The sequence below is a fragment of the Octodon degus genome, unplaced genomic scaffold (assembly GCF_000260255.1).
Source record: "Octodon degus isolate 3935 unplaced genomic scaffold, OctDeg1.0 scaffold00062, whole genome shotgun sequence".
Lineage (NCBI taxonomy): Eukaryota > Metazoa > Chordata > Mammalia > Rodentia > Octodontidae > Octodon > Octodon degus.
This window is the reverse complement of record NW_004524638.1, coordinates 3,714,115-3,725,753: the sequence shown is the minus strand read 5'-3', so window position 1 is coordinate 3,725,753 and position 11,639 is coordinate 3,714,115.

Below are 11,639 nucleotides of genomic sequence, written 5' to 3'. Positions count from 1 at the left end.
ACTAATATTAACATGCTGGCTTCCTAACTCACCATACAGATTCTTGTAAAAGATTTTCTCCCATATACCAGTGTTCTCCTGAAGTGTGGCAATGAGGGCAGTCCTAGCCTCAGCATTTTCCCCAAGTTTTGAGCAGATCATGTCTTTAGGGATCAATAGGACTTTATAAAGAATAAATGTATATTGCCTTAGTTCCCACTGAATTTACCCATCTTGTGTGTCTTTCAGACACACAGGTACCTAAACATTAGTTATGTTAACATATTTTTAAAAAAAATATAAAAATGATTTGGAGCACTTATTTTACATATGTGTATATATGTATAATAAAATATTAATTATTAGAATTCACCTAAAGATTCCCTAGTAAGATTTTGGCTACATTTTAAATATATTTAGTAATGAAAAGCACATTGTATTCAGTTTTCTGCTCTTTGTTTTATATCTTATGTTCTAGAATCTTTCTGATGTTGCTAAAGTGAACAGAATTAGGAGTTGTCTGCATTCAATATATAAGAGATGTTACACCTTGACTTAATTGTTTTCATGTCATTGACCATGAAGCTTGCCTCCACTATCTTATTCACTGCATTTTCAGGTTTCATCCTTTCATATTGAGTTGTGATTACATTTCCATGCTCTCTAAAAACCATGCAGAGTTGTCCAGATTCTTAGTAAAGCAGCTGCCAATAATCTGAAAAAAATCCTGAGACTCAAACTCAAAGCTTCTGTTTGACTCAGTGATTATTGAAGATTTCATTCATTAGCATTTTTGGTCTCTGATGGATGGAAAGAGGGGGGTGAGCAGGAAACATTGGCCAACTCGAGAGCAAATGGTGGCCCTGGAAGTGTGTTTACATCTCTGCCCAGTGTGTGCACTCCTGGTCTTTGTAGCAAAGAGGATAGAAAAGCAGGACTGGCATTTGTGGTGCCTGCAGATCTCTGCACTTTAATGACATGGGGACAAATTGTCCTGGGTGATGTTGCCAGCATGACTCAGCCCTATGGAGAACCAGCAGTCCTGAAAGGCCAAAGCCTGATCCTTCTTCTGTGCGCAGTGTGGAAGGGAAGGCCACAAGGGCCTCTTCATCTGAGAAAGGATCCTGTGTTCCAAGTGTGGTTGGAACCAGCTGGATATCCCACAAATAATTCTGCATAGATTGTGTCCTTGCTGCATACCTGCCATACTTGTAAAGCTCACGTCTCTGCTCTGAGCTTACCCAAAGCCTTGCACACTCATCATAACTCCTGTTGATTGCACTCTCTAATGTGCCAGCACATGCAAAGGGACAGACTCTGTGAATACAGTAGAGAGCAAGCTGCATACAACATCTAGAAGAAAGACACAACACATAGGAAAAGGGATCAGCTTAGGAAGTACAGGTACTGTGGAGACACATGCACAAGCCATGCATTAAGCCAGGGAATTTCAAGTCTCAAAGCAAGTTCTCAAGGCATACGTTACTGGCTGCATTTTCCAAAAAAGGATGCTGAAGTTCAGAAACGTTAAGTGATCTGTCTGAAATCACATGGAGGTGGGACTAGAAAGTCACACATTTGACCTCAAAGTCCTGCCATTTTTATACATGATTGGTTCTAGAGAAGAGGTCTATCTTTTAGTCATAGATGTATGATTGTGGGGGGAAATGTCATGGATGAGAAATAGAAATTTAGAAGTTTCTGCTGATTGGTGACACCATTTACTAGATAGATAGTAAGCCCTTGCTTTGCGACAGGATCTGTGATCACTTTCACTGAGACAACTGTGAAGACCACACAATTTGGAGGAAGGAAAGCAAGAAGCAAGAAGGATCTGCAATGCTTGTTCTGTAATTGCATGTAATGTTTCAATAAGAGCTCCTGCCCAAGTGTTCCAAACATCTGGAGGTAGTGTTGGAATCCTGAGATTTTTCCAAGAGCAGCATTTCTCTGGTGAGCCATGCCAGGCTCCTTCTAAGCGTTGCCTTTCTCCTACGACCTTTGAAGTTGGCTCTAGATGGACTCCTGTGCTTCTTTGCTGCAGCTCTCTCCCACCAGGTTCCTGCTTCACTATTCTCTCCTGGACACAGTTGACCTCCTTTATCTGCCCTGTGGCCCTTACAAGAGAGATAAGTCATTGGCTAATTTTACCTCAAACCCCAATTGTACCCTCATCCCGGCCAATCCCAGGTTCTCTGCTCATGTAAGTTTTGAAGCCCTATTTGGTCTTTGAATTCTCGATTGACTTCCATAGATTTCTTTGGGCCTGGATTTTACTGGCCTTATCCATGTTTGTATTAGTCAATTTTCATTTACTATAATAAACATATGTGAAAAAAATCATAAAGAGAAAAGGAGTTTTTCTTTTTTCTTTTCTTTTCTTTCTTTCTTTTTTGATCACAATTTCAGAGGTTCTACTCCATGATGAATTGGCCCTGCTGCTGTTGGGCTTGTTTGTGACAAGACAAGGTATAATGGTAGGAACATAGGACCGAGGAATAACTTTCCACCCAAAGCCAGGAAGTAGAAAAGAAAAGCTGGAAGGGACCCTGATCCCATGGACCCCTTCAACAGCACATGCCCGGTGACTCACAGAATCATTCTGGGAGCCAGCCTTTATCTCAGAACATGGCATGTTGCCTGGTATTCTGCCTCTCCTGGAAGGCCAAGAGAAGACACCAGTATTTTTGGGTATGAGTTCTACACATTTTTGTGACCAGTACATCTTACTTCTTACCCTGTGATTTTGTGGTACTCAGTGTCTAGGTCACTTCCAGCCTATCTCCTGTTTTACTGTCACCATTTACATGTGTGCCTAACTAAGCCTTGTGTTGGGCCATGAGCTTTGCACTCACAGAAGGGAGTCACATTCTTTTTCACATGTTTAATATCTACTGATAGCACAATGCCTGATACGTGGTAGGTGCTCAGTAAATACTAAGTTTAATCAAAACAAGCACCTCAGAAACAAAGGTAGGCACATGTGTGCAAAATCTGTAAAAGAATCTGATTGTCTCTAGCAATTATTAAAGAGAAGAGAACTATGATTTTCAAAAATAAAATAATGGTATTCTCCTTGGATTTTAAAAGATAAATTGGAGAGCACTAGAATATCCCAAATAAAGCACAAAATCAAAAAAGTACACATGAATAGTTTCCATTGCTATCTTCCTCTTGCCCTCCTAAAAAATTAAATTCTAATTATGTGTGTAATTAATCTCTCTCCCCAGTGGTTTAATTCATGACTTTTGGTTTGATGGGCATACAGTACTCTCTGGTCACCTAATTGTGACTTAGGTTCACTTTTTGGTGCCCCAGGTTGACTTCCGAGGTAGCATTTCTGCATTAGGATTCCCACAGTCCCCTGCTCAGTTTGCTGCCTCTCATCTGGTCATGCCACACACAGGAGAAGGCAAGGCAAGGAAAGGTGATGTAGAAATAAAAGGTAAAGAATTTGCGAAGAATTGCCATAATTTTGAATGACTCTTTGAAATTTACTATAAACCAGTTTTTATTGTTCACAGCACTTGTTTCTCAAAGGCCTTGCTAGGTACTGCAGAATTGATTTTAGAAAGACTTTTTAGCAATTTACACTTCGAATACAAATGAGAATGACTCTGTGTCCATACCCTCGCAGGGCAAGGGTAGATAGTCTGATTTCTAAAAATATGGTAAAATCCCATTTAATTGCTTTAAAGTTGTATTTATTTGATTAGTCATGAGGTTAAGTGCTTTTTCCATATCTTTTTAAGCCAAATGTTTTTCTAATTTTGTGAAAGTCAGTTTGAGGCACAGAATAGAATTTAGTACTATATTTAGACCATTGTCTTTAGAGACTTGTAATTAAAGATTTCTGAAAATGCAGCAGAGCTTCATCGCAATACACTTAGGCAAAACTATACTTTCAGCTGTAAAAGAAAAAAAAAAGAAATCTTGCTAATAAATATTTGCCCTTGCTAGTAAATAAATGTTTGAACAGAATCACAGTCATTGTCCTCATATTAGGAGCTATACCTCTATGTTACATGTATAAAAACAGATGTGACATCATTCCGCAAGTCGAGGAGCTTACAATTTCCTAGAGCAGAACATCAGACAAGCCCATTACAACATTAGAATGGGTACCGAAATGTACTGGGCAACTGTGCTATGGAGCCCAGAGAACGTTTATCTGAGAAACTGAACGTAAGGGGCTGAGGAGATCGCTCAGTCATCTAAGTGCCTGGCTGGCAAGCTCAAAGATCCAGGTTTGATCCCTGGTACCACATACCATGCCAGCACCAGAACCTCAGGCGTGCTGTGCTGGTCCACAAAACCAGGTATACTGGTGCTCCTCTGTTTTCCCAGCACTGAGGAGACTGAGATAGGAGGATCACTATGAGTTCAAACTTCACAGTAACACCCTATACCAAATAAATAAACAAATCATTTTTAAAAATTAAACAAATGATAAGGCCCCAAGTAAGTGTAACCGGTTGAGTGGTTATCTTTTTCTTTCTCCCCTAATTCACATGTTGAAACCTCACCCAGCTTAGGGGAGTTTTCTTGATGTGCAGCCTTGTGGAGGTTATTACTAAGAGTGGAGTTTTAGAATAGTGGCTTTATCCTAAAAAAAAGATCCTTTTGTAATGGCTTTATCCAGAAAGATCCTTCATGCTTTCCATCATGCAAGAGCACAAAGCAAAGAACTACCTATGAGCAAGGAAGCTGGCCCCTCTGGCTCAGTGAGCTCAGACTGCCAGCCATCAGGACTGTGGGAAACAACTTTTTGTCTGAAAGCTACACAGGCTATGCTATTTTGCATAACATCCCAAGTGGACTGAGATAAGCCAGGACAGGAAGTCATGGAGGGGAGGGGAAGGGAAGGGCAGTGAAACAGGATTGCAGCAGGGCTTGGGAGTGTGGTTGAAGCTGCATATCAGCTTCTGGGTGTGGAAGCTCTTCTCCACCTTAACTTCCTTTGCCTGTTGCTTCTCTCCAAATATGGCAGACAGGAATTAGTTGCTTCACAGGTCTCAACCCTCTTTGTTCTTTCTCACTGAGCGAGGAGGTTGACCATATGTAAACACATCAAGTTCTCCATGACAGATGACTGTGATTAGCAAAGGCATCTTAAAACCATTTAAGGACCTATCAGTGGGAGCTACAGACAAAACCCAAACCAGCAATGTAGGCCTTGCATTTCAAAAGCTTCTGAGAAAATCTGGGGTAAGTGAAAGGACCACACTGGATAGATTTGCTGTGATGGAGAGAAGGCAGGAAAGAAAGGCAAACTGGGGCAGTCCCTTAAAAGCTAACTTACACTAAGTAAGGGAAATAAGAAAAATGTTCCTATTGCTTCTTATACTTGATAATTCCCCTATTCATTATCAGTAAGATGAAGTTTCTTCTGTGTTTTTGAAGCTTCTATTTCACACACACACACACACACACACACACACACACATATCCAGAAAATTATTAAATTGTAGTAACAGTCATTGCTAAAACACAGAAATTTAAGATGGCTCGAAGTACCTGATATAATCAGGGAGATCTACGAAAGCATACCAATAAACATTCCCATTATATAGAAACCTGAAAGATGAATTGAAGCTATTTAGGGCAGAGTTTCTGAATCTGCACAATTAACAATTGCATTTGGAGAATATTTTATAGGGGAGTGTTGTTCTGTGTGTTGTGGGGCATTCATCAGCAATCTTGCCCTTTACTCACAGCACAGCAGAATCACTTTTCTCAGTTGTGACCTATGGAAAAATGCTCAGTCATCCCCAAAGTGGCCCATAGAGATGTACTGATAGGGAGGGACCTGGGGGATGTTGTATTCTCAGAGGAGGAGACAATTGTGTGACTTGAAGACAGAAAACACCAATCTGAAGAGGTGAACAAGGCTGTCATGTCTGGATCAGGGAGTTCCCATGCAAGAGTGGACCCAGGTGACATAAGTAAGAAGGGTTAGACTGACCATGAGCACCTCCTGCACCTGGAGATACTGGAGAGGCGAAATGGGGATTGCACGCAGCAGGCTTGCCTTACGGACGATCTCCACCTACGTGTCCACTTGGTTGACTTTTATGTCCCTTTGAAGATCATTTGCTTGGTTATCTGGAGAGACTCACCCTGTTGGAAACTCTGAGCATGACCTGGATTTTGGGACACATAGCTTTGACAAAAGTTATAGGTTTTATTGTCTCTTTGATATTATGGCTTATGATACATTACCTTAAGCCTCCACACAAACACTGAAGATGGTCTTGGACATCCAGTAATGTGGCTGCACCAGATCATAAACTTTTAACATCTCATGCGATCTTTAGTAATATTCTTCATGGTTGGGCTGGGGGTGCTGGGACACAGACTCCATGGAATGGTACACAAGAGGGGGAAGCACACTGTAAAATTCACCACCTGTAGCCACCAACTGAATTAAAATTCTTCTGTGTAATGTTACAGTAAAAATATTTACACATGGAATTTTGTTATTTATGTATTTTAACCAAGTTAGGCATGGTAGACATGCTTTAATTCTGGCTATTTGGGAGGATGAGGCAGGAGGATCACAATTTGGAGTCTAGACTGAACAACTTAATCATTTAGCAAGACTGTGTCTAACACTTATGAAGCCTGAGGATGTAGTTCATTAAGAAGACCTGGAGTTTAATCTCAATACCACCAATTGAAAAAAAATGAAATGCTGTATTACATAAGTTTTATGTGGTCCAGGACAACTCTTCACTCAATTTGGCCAAGGTAAGTTGGATATGCTGACATTTGGATTTTAGATGCTGGACAAGAGGCAGCACAGGCCTCTCAGGTCTTCAACTATAGTGGTCAAAAAGGGAAGAAATGCTTTCCATGAAGTGTTCTGTGCTGGTCACTTGTGTGACTTTGACCTGCAAGAGACCTAAGGCTCAGATAGGTCACTTATTATTCTAGGGAAAAGCCAAGATTCCAGCCTGAAGGCTTTCAGTAGGGACCACATTGTATCTCGGAATAAAAGTCAAAGAGTAGGGGCAGGGTAGATGATCTTCAGAGTGTGTTTTGCAACATAAACTTTTTTTTTTTTTTTTTTTTTTTTTTTTCCTCATCAGGCCTTTAAAGTCTCTAGTACAATATATGTGATCAAAATCAAAGCATACTTTTTTGTCTTTATTTTGATGCTTTTGTCTTTCCTGTCTTTGACCTTTAATTTTATCTAATTTCCAAAGCACATCAAAACATGTTAACTCACCTTGTCATTCACCATTGTGATTTTAGGAGCTGACTCATTGTTTGTCACTGCCCAGCGAAAGGCTGGAGTACAACCGATATCCCACAAATGACCTAGCAAAGTAAGATTTGTGGTTCTCTCCATTCTAAGTCATAGTATCAAGCCACTGTCATGTGCCTAAGCAAAAAGTTGAGAAAGTGACACTTCTGAGCAATATTCTTTCTTCTAAGCCTGAGTAGAGCTTTAATGATTTGTTTTTGAGAAGATGATTGAGAACACAATTAGTGTCCCAGAGAAGTTTTAAGTTTTTATTATAGATTTAATTTTTAGATTACCTCATTCTGCCTTTGAGATGATCTAAGACAACCTTTCCAGCAGTGTCTGTAGTGTCTTCAGAAGTGTAAGACTAATATTTTCAACAGCACACTCTACAAATGGACTTCTCTTCCACCCTATGGGTCATGATTCCACCTGAGTCTACAGGGTGGATTTCAAAGAAATAGCTGTAGCTCAGGTCCACAAGTGATGCCTAGCCACCAGTAACTGTCACGGTCATTATGCATGTCCACACACACTAGAACTTTGTGCCATATCTTATCCTCAAACTGTTAGAAGTGCTGGTCATTTACTTGCCATTCCAGTATTTATCTTATGTTTTACTCTTAGTACTTCTTTGTTATCATGAAAACTTTTTCTTAGTTCAATTGTTTTGAAACATTTAATTTTCTGAATATTGCTTAATCTTAATTTTTGTTCCAAGATTTATACTGTATCTTTGACTTACAATTTATTTAAAAGACATTGTATGGTATCTTCTCCCAGTATTGGAAACTTTAAAAGTATATTTCCATTTTCTGTTGACTTAAAAAAAAAGAGATTTGTACCTATGTTGTTTATTTATTATTTCTTGCCTATATCTTGTAATACGAGAAACTACTTTGGCAGTAACAATACACAATATACTAACCATTGTTACTCTCCTAAAATCTTGTTTTGAGATTTTGTACCATTGTTTTTATTTTTTTTTCTTTAAAATAAAAATAACTGATGTTAAAAATAAATAAATAAATAAATGAAATAAATAAAGAAAGAAAGAAAAAAAAAAAGAAGTGTAAGACTGCCACTTTTCTCCTTCATCCATCCTCAGTGATATAACCAGTGCAGGAATTTATTTATCCAGTGTAATGAGCCACACAATTTACTCCTGAATTACTTTGATTTAGTTTTTTACTATACCAAGTAATTGTGTGTGTGTGTGTGTGTGTGCACGCGCATGTCAGACTGCCCTGAAAATCTGTACTTTCCACTCAATGATGTGAACCTAAAACTAATCTAAAAGCAAGTCTTCCCAAGACAAAGCCTAACAACTTTTATCTGTTCACTGTGTTAGTAGTGACAGGACAACAATCGTTTACATCTGTGCTTTTCCTAAATCCTGGGCACTGTGGGAATTTATATACAATGATTCATGTAAACCTCACAACAATCAAGAGACTGTTCCCATTATTTCTTCCTTTATATGAGAGAAAACTGTGGCGTAAATATATCTACCATCTTTATGAAGGCAAGTACTTCAGTGCTGAAGCCATGTGATTGATGTCTGAGAGTTGGAATCAAAAATCCAGAAAATTGTATGTTCACAGAGAGATGGGACAATTGCGCATTGTCTTCCACCCACCTTCTCAGAATCCTTAGAGAGATGAAGAAAGCCCTGGAATTTCCCTAGATCACAAAACAGCTCTTCTTGACATTTTAACTCTGTTAATGAAAAGGAAAGGGTTGGTATTATTGAGTCATCCAGGTTATGCAAATAATTAGAATATAGCTTACCATGCGTCATATCAGCTGCAGGCTCAGGGAACTTGGCAGTCACAAATGAAGAAGGCTCAGTCCAGCTGCAATGATGGAAGTTTTCATGGGGAAAATGGCCGTGAGTGAGACTGAGAGCATGAATGAGAACTCCCAAGGCAAGAAGGATTAGTGAGGGTAGAATGTGCTTTACAGTTGAAGTGGACAACATATGCATGGGGTACGAAATAACTTGGTCTGAGATAAGCCATAATTAAAAGGACAAAACAGCTCAATTAGTTGTTTAAAACTGTACTCCACATCCACAGGAGAACCTAGGAGCTTCCTTCACATTTTAATTGCTTGTATTTCCTAGAAAACTCAAGCAATTTAATCCTTTGCTATCTAACCCTCCACACTTGATAGGTGGGCAAAAGAAGGTGACATGAACACAGGTTCTCCTAAAGGAAGTGAAAAGTTGTAATCACTTCAGTGGGGTCTGGAGTAAGGAAGAAGAGACAGAGATACTAGTATTACTTGAATATTCATTTTGTTGCTTACTCAACAATGCGGTTGTCATAAGAGGTAGAACCTTCAGAAAATATTAACCAGTAGGAATTTAAAAGATAATCAGGACATAAGTGCTTTCTCTCATGTATAAGAAAATTCAAATTATAAACAAAGAGCAAAATTAAAATAGATAATAGGAAGTATGGAGGTAGATCCTCTCAACTGGGCATGAGATCAAGAGATAGAAGTAGGGGAAGGAAGGGAAAAGAAAGGAAAGGGACAGAGGAATTCAGATATGTTATGCACTCAACACAAGGGATCCAAACATTACATTTGGCAAACATGGACTGAGTAATAAAAGAGCAAGAGGGAGCCTCACAGACCCTGTCTGTAGAAAGACACAGTATTCAAGTCTTCATCTTAGAAGGACACCTGGCCCTCACCACCCACTAAACCTGCTTGTACATTCACCTTGGACTTTTCAACCTGTACAACTGCAGAAACAAATCTCTACAGTTTCTAAATTCCTAATTGGAGAGTTTTGTTGTAGTAGCACAAACGGGCTAGGGCACAAATTTGCTGAATTCATAATGTGGGAGTCAGAGGACTTTGTGGCTGCTGTGAAGGAATCTCATGTTATGGAGGGACGGGCTGGCCTTGGAGGTTGAGCAAGGAGAGCAGGCTAAGATGCTCTGTGTGCCTCGGAGCACCAGAAAACAGGGGAAATGTGAGAAAGTAGCACATATTTAGGGGGTTTGTGGCTGATAAGAGGTTCATGGAACCATGTGGTATAAAAATGTTGAACAGAAGGAAGAGACTAAGAGAATGAATTAAGGGCTGCAGAGAGTTGCTTGAGAACCAGATTGCATTCCAGCGACAATCAAGACAAAAGACCTGCCCAGGGCTTATGTAGATATTTTACAGAACACAGATTTAGTATGCCCTTGGTATGGGAGGTACTTCAGTTGCATATCAATTTTTTCTACTTACATCAACCCACTGGCAACACTGCAGCTGCACTGACATCTTCAGACAGGGAACACAGCCACCAAAACTGAAGGAATTAGTCATTCTTCACCCTCTTTGTCTCACATGGTTCATTTGCTTGTAAGAACAGTTAACGGATTAACTCTGAAGAGATTACCCAACCCCCATGGCTTCCAGTTCCTGCCACATCTGTGAATCAACACGAACTGGCTCAGAATGTGGATTGGTTTGTGGGAAAGACAGGGCCACCAAGATTCAGGAAATTTCAAATCAATGGTTATTGTTACAATCTCATATCCAGAAGCTGCTTCTCCTGCAATTCTCCTCCTCTTGTTTTCTTTGCAGATGATTTGAGACTGAATTGGCTCATAATGTTTTCCTCCTTCAGACATATATTCAAAAAGAGAAAGTCCTCTCACAGACAGGTGTTTATTGTTTCCCAGAATTCTGAACCTTATGCAGTTCTATCAGTGAATTGCAAAATGAAAGATATAAAGCCCCTTTGTGCCTCCTGGAGCCTGTCCTCGTAGAAGATGGAGCGAGAAGCTCAGAACACTGGGTGTCTCCAAATTCATGCTCTTAAGATCCTAAGGATACTGCTGGATAAATGAAAATGCTCCAAGTAAATTTAGAGTGCTCTAATCTCTGTGGGATTCCAGAGGTTTATTGGGCACAGGCCATGTTTCCCCTTCACACCTCAAATGATGGATTAAGACCAGGTAACGAAGCAGGATTTCTGGCACTCTGAGATATCATAAAAAGTTCATGAAATAACACACAGGAGTCAGCTTGGAATGTCAGGCAAACTTTTCAAAGATTGGTTGGATGCTATGAGTAGCTCCTTACAGAAAGGATTTTACTGACAAAATGGGACATAATTAATCATAAATACTTCTCGGTTCATTTGAAACTTTTTTCCTGGTTCTAAAGCAATCTTGTTTTTGAGGGTTTTTTAATGTAATGAATGAAAATATTCATTGATTGTGTTGCTCATTGTACAACTGTATAATAAGAGTAAGAACAATTGGATTATACACTTTAAACAGGTGAAGTGTAAGATATGCAAATTGCATTTCAAAAAGCTTTGAAAAACCTAACATTTAAGAAACCCATTAACTTTATTTTATTCCTTACTTTATAAATCAGATCCTTTTTTAATGAAATT